Genomic DNA, 18,372 nt, shown 5'->3' with positions numbered 1-18,372 from the left:
CCCTGAGGCTAGACAATTCATTTTGCGCCCTTACAAACTAGGGGCGTTTTTTTAATAATTAATAAGTGCAGACAAACTCAGGCAATTTTAAAATAAGAAGAAATGAAAAATTAAAAAAATAGCGCAACAAAGCTAGGTAAGAAGCATTTTGACTATTTTATTAAACGAACACAGGTTTTTGGTTAAAGGTCAAACATATTTATTCAAGGATCGTAGCTACACTTTCAACAACATAATTAACTTGGAAAATGTGGAGCTCATTTAAAGAAATCATACAGCATGATGGTATTCTAAATTTACAAGCGTATATTCTAAAATGTTTATAATCCGAACAACATCAAAGCAAACCACACACAATAAACTAGGCACAACTTGTAGAGTAAAATTATCTCCCATAAAAAATAGGCTTAGGTGCTTGAGCCCTTGGGGAAAGGGCAATTAAAACAATAACATTCGGTGCTTAAATTTTTTTTTTAGATGACCCACTGTTTTTTTTTTTTGTTTTTTTTGTCTATTTTAAAATAATTTCTTTAAATTTGTATGCGCAGGATACTTCTAATCAATCTTGGAGGAATTTTCCCCTATCCCCTTCCCTTGGGCAGGTACTACGGTGCATAGAGGGGTGGGATTGGGAAGGTATACCTCCTTTAAACCGTACGATACCCCCCCCCCCATAGAATATTGGCTATGGGAAGAAAGTTAAAAGTAGACAAATTATGAGCAGAAAGTAGAATGAAGGTGAGATTTTAAAAAACAAACAATAAAAACAACCAAAACGATTAAACACAATATACAGACCGGACCACAAGGTTCTATGTTATAACTAGCAGAACATAATTTATTTGTTTGCACTCTAAAGTTTGAGCCACTTACTTCAACAATGAATATACTTATGACTGGTAATCTTTAGGCGCGGCAGCTTAAAGTTAAAAAATAAGAAAGCAAAAAAGTTATCAATCTATAAAATTAACGCAACAGTCAATTCATCAGACATATTAAAACTCAAGTCTTAGCCCATTACTAAATAACAACTGTATATACAGAATTATATGCAAAAAGGAATCTTGGAAGAAGTTTACAATTATACAATTAAGAAAAAGGAGAATTATCTTGCAACTTCAGATGAGCAAGGGGAATTTAGGCAAAACTTATGAGGGACAGAAGAATTATCAAAAAACAAGAACTTATCAATTCTTCTTGATAATACTTTTTTTTGCTTGTAATAGGTCTTAGTTCAGCATTGGAAAGAGGCTTAAATTCAATATTCAGGTATGTCATTAAGGGGAGAAAAGAATGAAGAGCACCTGAAATAGAAAGATAGAAAATTCTTACGCTATTTACAGCTAACGTTTTTATTTTCTGTTGATTTATAACTAGATAGGCAAATCACTAAAGCTCAAATTTAAGAAAATAAATATGCACATATCACATTTCTATATGGCACAAGGCCTTCCTGGTAAAAATCAATTATAAATAAGTTAAAACAAAAAGAAGTTTATATGATTTCAAAGTTAAAATCGTGAAAAATTTTTAAACGAGATAACTGTTGCAACTCTATGCCCAAGCTCTTCAAGTTCTTTTTCATCATCCACGTCCTCGTCACTATTACCAGGAGGGGGGGTAGTTGCTCGAGAGGATGTTGGTGATGGGGGCTCTGAGATGGGACGAGGGTATTTGATCTGGCGAACCTCTCTTTCTTCTTCAACTGCCAGCTCTGGAAACACCTCGTGCAGTGCCAACAGCCTTGCTCTTCTATAGTAAACAGCAAGGGTTCGCCAATCCAGAAGGTCACTTAGACGCTCAGTGCGATTACGCTTAATAATTCTTTGTCTACGATTCAAGCGTATGAAATCATGCATGTAGTTGGAAAGCTGGGATATTGACTCATCTAAAGAAATGAAACGACGATCTACAATATATACGCCATAACTGGTTGGATCTGCTATGTGATCATTCATGAAACACCCGAATCCTGACAGGTTGGTTGTCACAGAGGGAATACCCATAACTGTACACTCTGCGGGTGTATAGCCCCATGGTTCATAGTAACTGGGGAAAACGCCTAAGTGGCACCCGCGTACAAAGTCTTCATAGTCAAGCCCTAAAAGGGGGCTAGTAGACGACAAGAATTCAGGGTGAAAAATAACTTTAACTCTGTCATTTTTACTATTAAACAGTTGGCATCGTCTCAAGTTATTAAGGACAGGATCAGCATGGTCATCAACAATATTATGAGTTGTTATTGGCGGTAGTGATGATCGCTGGCTTGCAAAGAGACAACGTTTAAGCTTGACAATATCATCCTGTGATAGCAGCTCTTCATTCTCTGGTAACCTACCCCTGAGGCAGGCTTCATACATTTTGCTACCGATTTCTTGTTGGACAAGGTGCACAGTGTCTCTTAAGCTTTTTGCTATTGCTTGCCCCCGGAGACTTTCTACATTATAGTTATTAGTTTGGGTGGGGAAAATTAGAAAGGCAACAACAGTCTTATCTGACCCAGACTCTTTCATCATGTGGTTGAGTCGAGCCAGTCCTTCAATAAATACATCTGCTCCTTTATTGCCAAATTCATATCTGCCAGCAATAAAAAAATATAAAGTTTTATCAAGATCAAAATCATGATGACCATAAAAATGTCCACGAATAAAGTCATGTATTTTTTCTTTATTTACAACGTGTAGGTTCTGAAATTCACGAAGAGCACTAAATTTCTTTACATTAAGGCCATTTGGAGTTATAATGTCAGGCTTTCGTTTCAGTAGATGTTCAGCTTCGATTCCCGTGATTTCAGACACGGTCGTAAAAATGTGCGCTAAATGAGTTGAGGCTCTTTCAATACAATATCTATGATGAAATTGGCGCTTGCCAGCCTCAGCATCGATATCAAATTTATCTAAATTGTTGTAGAAGTCAATATTTCCGGCACATAAATACCGCCCGAGAAGGGTGGCATGAGTTGTAAAAACAGTTGAAACTTCTATGTTCCATAGTCGTGTCATAATTAAGCCTATTCCAGAAAGCCACTCATGAAAGTGGCACACTATTTTTGGAGCTGTTTCACCATCTCTATTAGAGAAATAGTGGAAATCAGCAATAAATTGGGCAACCATAAACCCAAATATTACCGCGTCGTTTGCTTCTATATCAAGATGAGGAATTCCAATACCACTTTTTTCAAAGAGCTCATGTTTATATCTATCCATATTATAAGATGCAGAGGCTATGTCAAATAAAATGACTAAAGGATTTCCGTCAACGAGCCAACTCCCTGTATGGATCCTGAAACCGGTGTCACGAAGCTTAGAAACAGCATTATTCAATGGGCCAGCTGGGAATTCAAAATCTTCCACTTCTGTTCTAGCAAATTGTTCTTTATAAGGACCAAGAAGTATATACTGATTACCTAGCTCTTCAACAGATATACTAGCCTTGGAACGAATCACGGTATAAATACCACCTACTTTATTTGCCACTTCCCACGCACATTCAAATGTCCATATGTTACTGGCTGCTGCACTTTCGCCACGATCGAGATATCCCATCAAGTCATTCGTGCTGTCAACTTTGTAGAAACGGCGGTTTATCGGAGTTGTAGAATTGGTAGCCATTGTTACTAGATTGCCACAAGCCTGTAAAAAGAATAATAAGTTAGAAAGTTTTCGAAATAACCATAAATTTCGTTTCCCTATAAACTTTTATTTTTAATACAAACTGAAACGATAGATACCATTCCTGAATCAGTGTCAGACGGAAATTTTTTTTCACCAGGCAGTTTTTTTCTAAACGCGTTTTTTAACTTTTGGTTACTATGGGCCGTGATTCTCTCTTTACTAGGATCTAAAATAGGGTCACAAACACTAAATATCGTCATATCCTTCTCACCTAACCACGGTTATCAGACCAAGTGATTAGTCATTAGTTTTAATTAATTTCTCAACCCCCAAGACATTTTTTTGCAAATAAAGATTGCTGACTATTTTGGCGCAATACTATTTTCACATTGTCTAGATATGATTTTTTGGATCTTAATTGCCTTTACAACAAGGGCGGATCCAGGATTTTGTTTTTTTTTGGGGGGGGGGGGGCAAAAAAGGTTTATACAAAAAACGTGCGGGAGGAGCACGTTTGATTAGCGCAACCTTGCGTTAGTTAATTAAATGAAACGACGTTAGACGCCGCGCGGGGGAGGCGCCCTCTGGATCCGCCGCTGATTTTCAATTGCCTTTTAGCTACATGTGGTTTTGACTTCATCTGTAAACACTAGATTACTGTAAAAAATCGGCTCCCCTTGAAGTTGAGAATATGGTTTTGTGTAATCTTCACAGTTGCTTTTCTTTTTTTTTTATTTCTATATACTTTTGCTTTAACCGACATACTTTTTTCATTATCTTTTACAAAAATTTTGACTGCTTTGCTACCCATCAAAAACCTACCCATCATAAAATGATAGCCTATTGTTATATGAAGTGTAACTAAATAAAAAAAAAATGTTTTTTTTCAACTGAAGGTGAAAAAGCCACTTTAAAATATAAAACAACCTGAAAGTGTTCAGTATATATAGAGGACTTTCCCTTCTTCAACTCCTTGCTTTCTTAGCTAATGTTTTTAAGTGCTTTAAAAAAGCTTCTTTTTCCAATTCAATGGCCCTAGTGTTTCAGCAAATATTCTTAAAGAATTTGGGCCAAAAGTCAAACTTTAGAGTAAAGAGTGAGGAGTTGAGGAGAGGATAGCCCCTATTCAAATAAGGAATAAGAAATTTCAAATTTCAAATAAGAAATTCAAATTTCTGTTCGTTTTGATTTTTAAAGTTGCTTCTTACTTTCAGTTGAAAAACTTGTTTTTTCTTTTAATTTAATTGCTGATTGTTCCTAAAATTATGCCCAGCCCTAACCAGGATATGATGTGGGGTACCGGCCCCTTAAACCACTAGTTTCTTGGTGTTAAATACCATGATCTTTTTTGTTTATACGGAATAATTTCTGTTCGTTTTAAGTTTCAATGTCATTCATTAGTTTCAGTTGAAAACTCAGGAAACTGTTTAAGGGCATGTTTAGAACCTTATATTTATGCCTAGTCAGTTTTATAAATTTGACTTGATAGCACATTCGCATAAAGTGCACTTTCTGTTTTTCCACCCATTTTTTAAAATGAAAAATATGCCTTTTCAATGAAATAACCAAAAAAGGTGTTTTTCAAAACCTAGGCAGGAGCAAAAACTAAGGGGGCAAGGACGTCCCTTCCCCTCAATTACCGTCATTAGAACTAGCACACAGGCTTCATCGCAGAGTGAAGTTTGAAGGTTTAATTCAAAAGTGTTGATCATTAGAGCTTAATTTTCGGTAAATTTTTAGTTAAGTTTTTAGTTTTAGTTAATTTGTTTCGCAATAATCTTTTACTTTTAAGATGAGTAGAAGATTCATGAAACTTACACAGGGGGTTTGGAAGGGGGAATATATGTGAGGGGTTCTTATAAACCTCCAGTTAAGGGCTTTGGACCATAATTGTTGCAATGGTACCGTCTTATGCTTCCAAACTCTTCCACTTAAAAAGTGGCACAAAAAGTGCCGTTTTAGTGCTATATGGCTCCTATAGATGGTAAAATTGATAAAAATCACGTAGATATGAGTAATAGCTCTAAAATGAGTCTTCCCGGGATATGCTTGGGAAAATGAGTGCATCACATTTGCAAAAATAGTGTATTATCTAAAATGTAATGATAAGAAGGGACAAACCATGATTGAAAAAAAAAATCCAAGGAAGAATCAAACATATGATAATCTAATTTGAAGTCTAGCACTATACTAAGAGAACCTCGCCTCTAATAATCTAATTTAATATATTGGCGTTTGTAGGACTTTAATTGCGTAGCTTATTAAGGGGGCCTTGGAGGAGGGACCTGCGAGAGGTGTTCTTGCAAACCTCGAGTTAAGGGTTTTGGATCATAATTATTACAATTATACCGTTTTATACTTTCAAGATATTCCAATTAAGAAGTGACACCAAAAGTGTTGTTTTCAGTGGTATATCTCACTTATGAATTGTAAAATTGATAAAAGCCTGTAGATATGAGCAAACGTTTTCAAATGAGCCAGTAAACATCACTCTAAGAAGTTCTGGTAGCCACTAGCCCCAGCTTTTCCACTTCAGACATGGCACAAAAAGTGCCGTTTTTAGTACCATTTGAAACTTGCAAATGGCGGAATTTATAGGAAGAACGTAAATAGGAGCAATATTTTATATATGAGCTATCAAAAAACTATCTACGATGTTCTGGTTGGCCGCTAGCCCCACCCCGTGAGAAATGGCATAAAGTGCCCTTTCTTGTGCCAAATGGCACTTGCAGATCGTGGAATTTATACAAACCACGTACATATGAGAAATAGCTTTTGAATGAGCTCTTAAGCATCTCTCTATGAAATTCTAGTAACCCGCTAGGCCTGGAAAAAAAGAAGAAAAAGACCGTTTTAAAGTTTGTTAGCTTTTAGTCACTATGGGCTGCAGTTCGCTCTTTACTAGGTTGCAGATAATGCTTCAACCATGACAAAGAGTTCATTGCGAATTCTTCCAAGGAACTAGTTCATATTGAAATCTGTGAAATCTAATAGATGGTAGAATTTGTAAAAACCTAGTGAATATAATCAATAGCTTATAATTGAGCCATTAAACATCTAACACATGAGCCATTAAACATATAATTGAGCCATCAACGATGGTGTGGTAGCCTGCTAATGTTTCAGTAGCTTACTGGTGAGCCGACGATCTATAAAACTTACTAAGGGGGTTGGGAGGGGGAGGGTGCGGGAAGAGTTCTTGTAAACCTTCAGTTAAAGGTTCTGGAACATAACTATCACAATAGTACCTGTTTTGTACTTCGGAGCTTTTCCACTTATGAAGTGGCACCAAAAGTGTTGTTTTCAGTGCTATATCGCACTTACTAATGGTAGAATCGGTAAAAAAAAAAAAAAAAAAAAAGCACGTTGAAATGAGCAAAAGCTTTCAAAAAAGCCATTAAAAATAACTCTTATAAGTTCATCTAGCCCAATAGCCTCGGCTTTTATAATTTTGACATGATACAAAAGGTACCGTTTTTAGTACCATTTGGAAATTTTAGATGGTGGAATTTAGGCCTATAGAAAGAACGTAGATATGAGCAATATCTTTTATATGAGCTATAAAAATCTATCTACGATGTTATGGTAGCCTGCTAGCGCCACCACTTGAGAAATGGCAGAAAGTGTTATTCAGTGTTATTCTAGTGACATGTGACACTTGCAGATGGCGGAGTTTATAAAAAGCACGTAGATGTAAGAAATAGATTTTGAATGAGCTATTAAGCATCTCTCTATGATGTTCTGGTGACCTGCTAGGCCTGGAAACAGAAAAAGGACAGAAAAAAAGGGAGACAGATCAGTGCTACCAGTAGAGATGACCCTAAAGCTCCCACGCGACACCCCTGCTGCCACCTACAACTTTTTTTTACGTAATTTATGTCTGTTTGTTGTCAGTGAGAATGAAAAAACAGAAATTTTCTCACATTTATGACTGTTTTCTTGGATGGTTATGGGTGTTGGTCGATTTATTTCATGTTTTTCATAGATGTCAACAGCAGTTTATGTCTGTTCTTATGGTTTTTTTTATTTAGAATGAAAAAACAGGAAATTTCTCGTATTTTTCTCTTTTTTATGGTTTTGTCAGTGAGATTGAAAAAACAGGAATTGTCTCACGTTTATTTATTTTTTATGGTTTTTGTCACACATTGATGTCTGTTTTCTTGGATGGTTATGTGTGTTGGTCGATTTATTTGATGTTTTTCATGGATGTCAACAGTCATTCATGTATGTTTTTATGGTTTTTTTTAGTAAGAATGAAAAAACAGGATATTTCTCACATTTATGTCTGTTTTGTGGTTTTTGTCAGTGAAATTGAAAAAACAGGTAATGTCTCACAGTTATGTCTGTGTTGTTGCTTTTTTCAGTGAAAATGGAAAAACAGGAAATTTATCACGTTTTTGTCTGTTTTATGGTTTTTGTCAGTGAAAATGGAAAAACCGGAACTATCACATAATTATGTCTGTTTCCTTGGATGGTTATGTGTGTGGATCAATTTATTTGATGTTTTTCATGGATGTCAACAGTAGTTCATGTATTTTTTATGGTTTTTTTCAGTGAGAATGGAAAAACAGGAACTTTTTCACTATGATGGGTTACTGAGTCTATGGAGGACAGGTCAATGACTCTTCCTTCAAGGTCTGTTTCTCCCGGGTTGTTTTTGATCAAGGGACCCCTCGGAGATACTGTTATGATCAATAAATAGGAGATGAATTGTGACTGGGGACGCTAATTAACTTCTGATAGACAATGTCAAGTAAATTATTGTCTGTGGAGTTCGACCAGAACTTTTTCGGAGACAAAGTTTAGATAACACATGACAGATGATGTCATGATGGATTGATTGACATTAAAGGAGACTTATTTTTTGTTTCTAAGGGGAATCATTGATTCACGAAAGGAGAATTAATTTGTTGTTTCTAAAGAGAATTGTTTCCGAGCGAATGTTTTGATCTTAGCGATGAAGTAATTAGTGCGCGAAAGGGTTTCTTTGTAACTTCAAATGTGAAAGCACAGGGATACCAAAACAAAAGGAACTCGCTGAAATTACGTTTAGGGATTATTTGGGCGAAACCGTTTTAGCCATTTTAGAGAATTATTTGGGCGAAACAGTTAGAGACATTTTAAAAGATGATTTTAGAAAAGGTTTTAGAAGAGAATTTGAGAGTAAAGCTCTGTGGTCATTATAATACACAAGTTATATTTTAACAGTGTCGTGAGGTCCCCTACCCCAACCCCAAAGGGTTCCGATGCCCCTACCCCAACCCCAAAGGGTTCCAATCCCCCTAACACAACCCCGAAGGAAGGCCCCGGTCCTCAAAGGTCCCCCAAGCTCCCAAAGGGCCCCCGGACCCCCAAAGGCCCTCACCCGGTCCCCAAAGGTTCACCGGACCCCCAAAGGCCCTCCTCCGGTCCTCAAAGGTCCCCCAGGCTCCCAACACTAAGCAATACTTTTCAAAGGCATTTCAGGACAAGTTTTTTTCTTAATCTCCTTCATAAATCAATTTTACAACTTGAAGTAGTTATCTTTTCCCCCACAACTTTACTATAAGGCTTTTTGAATTAGCCATTATCATGCAATACTTTTCAAAGACATTTCAGAACAGGTTTTTTTCTTAAGGTCCTTCCTAAACCCATTTTACAAGTTGAAGTAGTTATCTTTTCCCCACAACTTTACTTTACGACTCTTTTGCACACCCAATCATCAATCAATGATTTCAAATAGGCTTTATTATATCTTTTCAAAAAAAGTTATTTTTTTAATAACCCTCTCAAACTAATTTTACAAATTCTAAATTTTTCCCTAGTAGATGAAAAAAGTTATATCATAGTTGCGAATATTTTCTCGGAAGACAAGCAGTTCTATTTCAATTTTAAATTTTATCAATGAAGTTAACAAAAGTTAAAGTTCTCTTCTGAATTTTCTCAATGAAAAAGAAATTAGTTATTAATCAATTCTATTTTTTCCAAATAATATAAAAATTTTTCACTTCGGATCAAATTTTTCTCAAAGAGATGAAAAAATTTTAAATACTGTTCCTAATGTTTCACGGAAGATAGAAAAGTTCAAGTTCTCTTCTGAATTTTACCAAAGAACACACTCCAATTGTAATTTCTCCAGAGAAAATAAAAATCTTCCACTTCAGTTTTAAGTTCACCAAAGACATAAAGAAATTTAAAGTTCTATTCTAAATTTTTCCGTAGTAGATAGAAAAAGCTATAGCATACTTGTGAATATTTTCCCAGAAGATAAAAAGTTCTACTTAAATTTTTAATTTTCTCAACGAAGTGAAGAAAAGTTCAAGTTCTATTCTGAATTTTTTCAATGAAAAAGAAATTAGTTATTGATTGATTGATTCATTTCTATTTTTCCAAATAATATAAATATTTTCCAACTTCAAAATGGGCACACACACACACACACACACACACAAACTTACACACAAACACACACACACATAAAAACTTACACACACACACAAAAACTTACACACAAACAAAAACTAAAACAGAAACAAATTCTTACAAACAAAAAAAAAATTAAACACACACAAACAAAATCTAACAAACACACACACACACACACAAAAAAACTTACACATACAAAAAAACTTACAAACACACACAAAAAAATTTACACACACAAAAAATTACACAGACAAAAAAACTTACACACACAAAAAAAATTACACACACACAAAAAAATTTACACCCACACACAAAAACTTACACACACACACACACACAAAAACTTACAAACACAAAAAAACTTACACGCACACAAAAACTTAAAAGAATACAACCATAATTACACACACACACACAAAAACTTACACACACACGCCAAAACTAACACGAAAACACAAAATTTCACACGCACACAGTATTGAACACGCAAACGAAAACTTACACACACAAAAACTTACACACACACACAAAAACTAAAGAACAAAACTTACACAAAAAATTACACACACACAAAAAAACTTAAAAACAAAAAAAAAATTACACACACAAAAACTTACACACACACAAAAAAACATACACAAAAACAAAAACTTACACACACACCCAATCTTACACACACACAAAAAAACTTAGAAACACACAAAAAAAAAAACAAACAAACACAAACTAAAAAACACACACACAAACAAAAACTAACACACAAAAACAAAAATAAACAAACACACACAAAACATAAACACACACACACACACAAAAACTTACTCACACACAAAAACTTACACACACATATACAAACAAAAACTTACATATAGAAACAAAAAACTTACACACACAAAAAATTAGAAACGCACATAAATACTTACACACACACACACACAAAAACTGACACACACACAAAAAAATTTACACACACACAAAAACTCAAAAACACAAAAAAAATTACACACACACATAAAGTTACACACAAACACAAACTTACACAAACACAAACAAACTTACACACACAAAAAAAAACACACCCACACAAACAAAAAAACAAACAAATTTACACAGACACAAAAACTTAACAACACGCACAAACACTTACACACACGACGGCTAAGTATGTTAAATGCTAACTATTTTCTTGCAAAAATACAAAAAATCAGAAAAAATTCTTATTGTTCCTTTAGTAGCCACGCAATTAGACTAAAAATTACGATATATATGCAGAGTTTCAACTAACTACGGCTAAGTATGTTAAAGGCGAGCCATTTTCTTCCGAGAACACAAAAATCAGAACACACACATACAAATCTTACACAAACTCAAAAACTTACACACTCACAAAAAACTCAAACAAACACACAATCTTACACACACACAAAAACTTACACACACACAAAAACTTACACAAACAAAAAAAAAACTTACACACACAAAAACTTACACACACACAAAAACTTACACACACACACAAAAACTTAAAAACAAACAAAAACATCGCCTACAACACAAAAAACTTACACACACACACACACACAAACACAAAAACTTACACAAAAACACACACAAACAAATTTACACATAAACAAAAAATTACACACACAACGGCTAAGTATGTTAAAGGCTAGCTATTTTCTTGCGGAAATACCCAAAAATCAGAAAAAATGCTCATTGTTCCTTTAGTAGCCACACAATTAGACTAAAAATTACGATATTTATGCACAGTTTCAACTAACTACGGCTAAGTATCTTAAAAGGCGAGCCATTTTCTTGCGAGAACACAAAAATCAGAACACACACACACACAAATTTTACACACACACAAAAACTTACACACACACAAAAACTTACACACACACAAAAACTTACAAACACACTGAAAAATACACACACACAAAAACTAACAAACACACAAAAAAAACTTATACACACACAAAAAACTAAAACAAAAACAAAAAATTACAAACACACAAAAACTTACACACACACAAAAACTTACCCACACACACACACAAAAACTTACACACACACACACAAACACAAAAACTTACACAAACACACACACAAATTTACACACACAAAAACTTACACAAACAACGGCTAAGTATGTTAAAGGCTAGCTATTTTCTTGCGAAAACACAAAAAATCAGAAAAAATGCTCATTGTTCCTTTAGTAGCCACGCAATTAGACTAAAAATTACGATATTTATGCACAGTTTCAACTAACTACGGCTAAGCATGTTAAAGGCAACCATTTTTCTTACAAGAACACAAAAAGCAGAACACACAAACACACAAAACTAAACGAACACAACATCTTGAACGAAAACTAAAACTGTCTCAAACACAAAAACATACACACACACAAAAACTTACACACACACACAAAAACATACAAAAAAGACAAAACATACACACACACACAAACAATCTACCACACACGCACAAAAAACTTACACACAAAAAAAGTTACACACACACAAAAACATAAATACAAAAAAAAATTAACACACACACAAGAATTTACACACAAACAAAAACTTACACACACACACAAAAAAATTACACACAAAAAAAATAACACACACACAAAAAACTTACACACACACACAAACACAAAAACTTACACACACACACACACACACAAATTTACACACAAAAAAAAACTTACACACACAACGGCTAAGTATGTTAAAGGCTAGCTATTTTCTTGCGAAAATAAAAAAAAATCAGAAAAAATGCTCATTGTTCCTTTAGTAGCCACACAATTAGACTAAAAATTACGATATTTATGCACAGTTTCAACTAACTACGGCTAAGTGTCTTAAAAGGCGAGCCATTTTCTTGCGAGAAAACAAAAATCAGAACACACACACACACAAACTTTACTAACACAAAAAATAGTACACACAAACTAAATCTTACACACACACAAAAACTTACACACACACAAAAACTTACACACACACAAAAACTTACACACACACACAAAAAACTTACACACACAAAAACTAACACACACACAAAAACTTAAACAAACAAACAAAAACTTACACACACACAAAAACTTACACACACACAAAAACTTTAACCCACACACACAAACTCAAAAACTTACACACACACACACACAAAATTACACACACAAAACGTACACACACAACGGCTAAGTATGTTAAAGGCTAGCTATTTTCTTGCGAAAACACAAAAAATCAGAAAAAATGCTCATTGTTCCTTTAGTAGCCACACAATTAGACTAAAAATTACGATATTTATGCACAGTTTCAACTAACTACGGCTAAGTATGTTAAAGGCAAGCCATTTTCTTGCGAGAACACAAAAATCAGAACACACAAACACACAAAAACTTAAACACACACAATAACTTACACATGCACAATCACTAAAACACTAACTTACACACACACAGAAACTTACACCACACACACAAAAATGTACACACACATAAAAACTTACCCACACACACAAAAAATTACACACACACACACAAAAAACTTACTCAGACAAAAACTAACACACACACAAAAACTTACACACACAAAAAAAATTATATACACAAAAATTTACACACACACACAATTAGACAAAAAATTACGATATTTATGCACAGTTTCAACTAACTACGGCTAAGTATCTTAAAAGGCGAGGTATTTTTCTTGCGAGAACACAAAAAGTCATTAAGTGGTTTTAATGAAAATGATGATAATCAACCGAAAACCGTTAACGAGAACACCGATTAACCATCACCAAAGTGTCACAATGCCGTCAGTGTGTCAACACCCCTCGGAAAATAGGGGGTAAAGGTCAACTGCGAAGATATTTAGCCTAAGAAACTAGAATATGACATTACAACCCTTCGCTAATAACTAGTGACAAACCAAGAACTCAAACGCAGATGAACTACTGTTCGCTATTTACTACATTGCAACTACTGTTGCAACATGATAACTTGATAATCATTTCTAATTTTAACAATTCCTTGCATACATCCTTCAAACATAATAAACTCAGCCTTGGAGAGATTTGAGATTGAACACTAAATTAAACAAATGAAAGAATTCACATTTTAGAGTTAAAAAGTGCGCACAGAAAAAAAGCAAATATAATAGTCGTTTAAAATCTCCCTCCCCCCCCCAAACTCAAAAATTTCTCGGGGAACGTATTTTCAAGGTTTTATTCTAAGTGAACGATCTTACCTTTTCAGGAGTGAGGAGTCGTTCACAATTGATTGGGAATAAAATTCAAACTTATGCGCAAAGAGCGAGAAGTTTTAGTGTTGCCTCTTACTTCCAACTGAAAACTTATTATTTAATTTGATGTTTTACACATTTTCTCAAATCACGCCATAAATATCCGTTTGAATAGACCCTCACTTATCAGTTTAACTCGATTCGAGTACACGGTTCGATTCGAACAGCATACATTCTTTCTAGTCTTTAGAACTTTTCAAGCATAATAAACTTGCATTACGGTAAAAATTTAGACAATTTAGAATATTATTTTTCCAAATACATATAAATATTTTCACACACTTCAAAACTGGGCACACACAAAAACTTAAACACACACAAACACACACACACACAAACTAACACACACACACACACACACAAAAACTTACACACACACACACACACAAACTTAAACACACAAAAACTTAAACAGACAAAAAAAATTACACACACAAAAAACTTACACATACAAAAAAGAAAAATTACACCCAAACACAAAAACTTACACACAAACACACACATACAAACAATCAAACACACGCAAACAAAAACTTACACACACAAAAACTTACACACACATAAAAACTTACAAACAAATAAAAACTTACACACACACAATAAAAATTACACACACACAAAAACTTACACAAACACACAAACTTACACACACACAAAAAAACTTACACAAACACAAAAACTTAAACGAAAAAAAAAACTTACACACACACAAAAACTACCAAACACACAAAAACTTACTAGCACAAATTTAACAAAAACTAAGACACATACACACACACAAAAAATTACACACACACACACAAAACTTAAACACACACACACACACACAAAAACTTACACACACACACAAAAACTTACACTCACATATACAAAAAAAAACTTACACATACGCAAAAAAAAACTTACAAACACAAAAACTTACACACACACACACAAAAACTAACACACATAAAAATAATTACAAACAAACAAGGGAACTAAAACTTACACACAAAAAAGAAAATACACACACACGCACACACAAAATCTTAAAAGCGCATAAAAAAAATTACACACACAAAAACTTAATAACGCCAAAAAAAAATTACACACACACACAAAAATTTACACACACACACAAAAACTTACACACACACACAAAAACTTACACACACACAAAAACTTACACACACACAAAAACTTACACACACACATACACAATTACACACACACACACACACACATAAAAACTTACACAAATACACACAAAAATACCAACAAACAAAAACTTACACACACACACAAAAAACTTAAACACACACACACACACAAAAACTTACACACACACACAAAAACTAACACGCCATTATTCACACAAAAACTTACTAACTCAAACAAAAACTTACACACAAGCAAAAATACACACACACACAAAAACTTACCCATACAACCACATTTACACCCACGCCATCCAACTTACACACACACAAACTTATACACAAACACAAAAACTTAATCAAAAAAACTAACTTACCAACGCACACAAACCTACCCACACACAAAAAAAACTTACACACACACACAAAAATTTACACACACACAAAAACTTAAACAAACACAAAAACTTACCCACACACACACAAAAACTTACACACACACACACACACACAAATTTACACACGCAAAAACTTAAACACACACACAAACACTTACACGAACAACGGCTAAGTATGTTAAAGGCTAGCTATTTTCTTGCGAAAATACAAAAAATTAGAAAAAATGCTCAGTGTTCCTTTAGTAGCCACGCAATTAGACTAAAAATTACGATATATATGCAGAGTTTCAAATAACTACGGCTAAGTATGTTAAAGGCGAGCCATTTTCTTCCGAGAACACAAAAATCAGAACGCACACACACAAATTTTACACACACACAAAAACTTACACACACAAACAATTTTACACACACACAAAAACTTACACACACACAAAAACTTACACAAACGCACAAAAAACTTACACACACAAAAACTTACAAACTCAAACACAATTACACACACACACAAAAACTTGCAAACACAAACCCACTTACCCACACACACAAAAAACTTACACACACACACACACAAACACAAACACTTAAACACACAAATATACACACACACAAAACGTTACACACACAACGGCTAAGTATGTTAAAGGCTAGCTATTTTCTTGCGAAAACACAAAAAATCAGAAAAAATGCTCATTGTTCCTTTAGTAGCCACACAATTAGACTAAAAATTACGATATTTATGCACAGTTTCAACTAACTACGACTAAGTGTCTTAAAAGGCGAGCCATTTTCTTGCGAGAAAAGAAAAATCAGAACACACACACACACAAATCTCAAAAGAAATAAAAAAATTACACACACACAAAAACTTACACACAAACACAAAAATTTACACCCACACACACACTTACACACAAACAAAATAAATTACACACACAAAAAAAAAACTTACACACACAAAAACTAGCAACCAAACGAGAACTTTCACAAACAAACAAAAAATTACAACAACAAAAAAACATACCCACACACACAAACAAACTTACACAAACACAAACAAAAATTTACACACACACAAAAACTTACACAAGCGACGGCTATGTGTGTTAAAGGCTAGCTATTTTCTTGCGAAAACACAAAAAATCAGAAAAAATGCTTATTGTTCCTTTAGTAGCCACACATTTAGACTAAAAGTTACGATATTTATGCACACTTTCAACTAACTACGGCTAAGTTTCTTAAAAGGCGAAGTATTTTTCTTGCAAAAACACAAACAAATCATTAGGTGTTCTTAATTAAAATGATGATACATCAACCGAAAACCGTCCACGTGAACTCTGATTAACCATTACCCAAGCGTCACAATGCCGTCAGTGGGTCAACACCCTTTCGAAAAAAGGGGAGTAAGGCTCAACTGCGAAGATATTTAGCCTACAGAAAAAAGTTGCTCATTTTTCCTTTAGTAGCCACAGAATTACACTAAAAATTACGTTATTTATGCGCAGTTTCAACAAGCTACTAATATTCATTTTATAGGCGACAAAATTTATCGATAGAACACAAAATCAGAACACACACACACAAAAACTTACACACACACAAAAACTTACACACACACAAAAACTTACACACACACAAAAACTTAAAAACACAAAAAAACATACACACACACACAAAAACATACACACACAAAAAAACTTACACACACAAAAACAAACACAACACAACACGCACACAAAACTAAATCACACACACACTTAAACACGCACAAAAACTAACACACACACAAAAAATTATACACACAAAAGTTTACACACACACACACACAATTAGACAAAAAATTACGATATTTATGCATAGTTTCAACTAACTACGACTAAGTATCTAAAAAGGCGAGGTATTTTTCTTGCGAGAACACAAAAAATCATTAAGTGGTATTAATGATAATGATGATAATCAACCAAAAACTATCAACGAGAACACCGATTAACCATCACCAAAGTGTCACAATGCCGTTATTGTGTCAACACTCTTCGGAAAATAGGGGATAAAGGTCAACTGTAAAAATATTTTGCACAAAAAGCTAAAATAAAACATTGAAACCCTTCGCTAATAAGGAGTGAAAACCAAGAGCTCAAACGCATATGAACTACTGATCACTATTTACTGTAGTGCAAATATCTTTGAAACATGATAACTTCATTATCATTTCTAATTTTAACAATTCCTTGCATACATCCTTCAAACATAATAAACTCAGCCTTGGAGAGATTTGAGATTGAACACTAAATTAAACAAATGAAAGAATTCACATTTTAGAGTTAAAAAGTGCGCAGAGAAAAAAAGCAAATATAATAGTGGCATAATAGTGGTTAGGTTAGGTTAGATTATGTTAGGTTAGGTTAATTTAGGTTAGGCTAGGTTAGCCTACGTACGCGCGTGTCCGAAGGCAAACCTAGCCGAACCTAAATTAACCTAACCTAACATAATCTAACCTAACCTA

The 18,372-nt window shown here is 34.1% G+C and overlaps 1 protein-coding gene and 1 pseudogene across 4 annotated transcripts in view; one reads left to right on the top strand and one right to left on the bottom strand.

Annotated features, from left to right (window-relative positions):
- LOC148943465 (uncharacterized) overlaps nt 1–18,372 on the top strand; it is a 328,640-nt gene that overhangs the window by 91,721 nt on the left and 218,547 nt on the right. The window lies entirely within an intron of this gene.
- Nucleotides 645–3,611, bottom strand: LOC148943468 (glycogen [starch] synthase pseudogene; annotated as a pseudogene).

Source organism: Artemia sp. Qi Xiang Cuo, chromosome 15 (genome assembly GCF_049724085.1).
Source record: "Artemia sp. Qi Xiang Cuo chromosome 15, ASM4972408v1, whole genome shotgun sequence".
Taxonomy (NCBI): Eukaryota; Metazoa; Arthropoda; class Branchiopoda; order Anostraca; family Artemiidae; genus Artemia; species Artemia sp. Qi Xiang Cuo.
The sequence above is the reverse complement of the archived record's forward strand: the minus strand, read 5'-3'. Positions and strand labels throughout refer to the sequence as shown.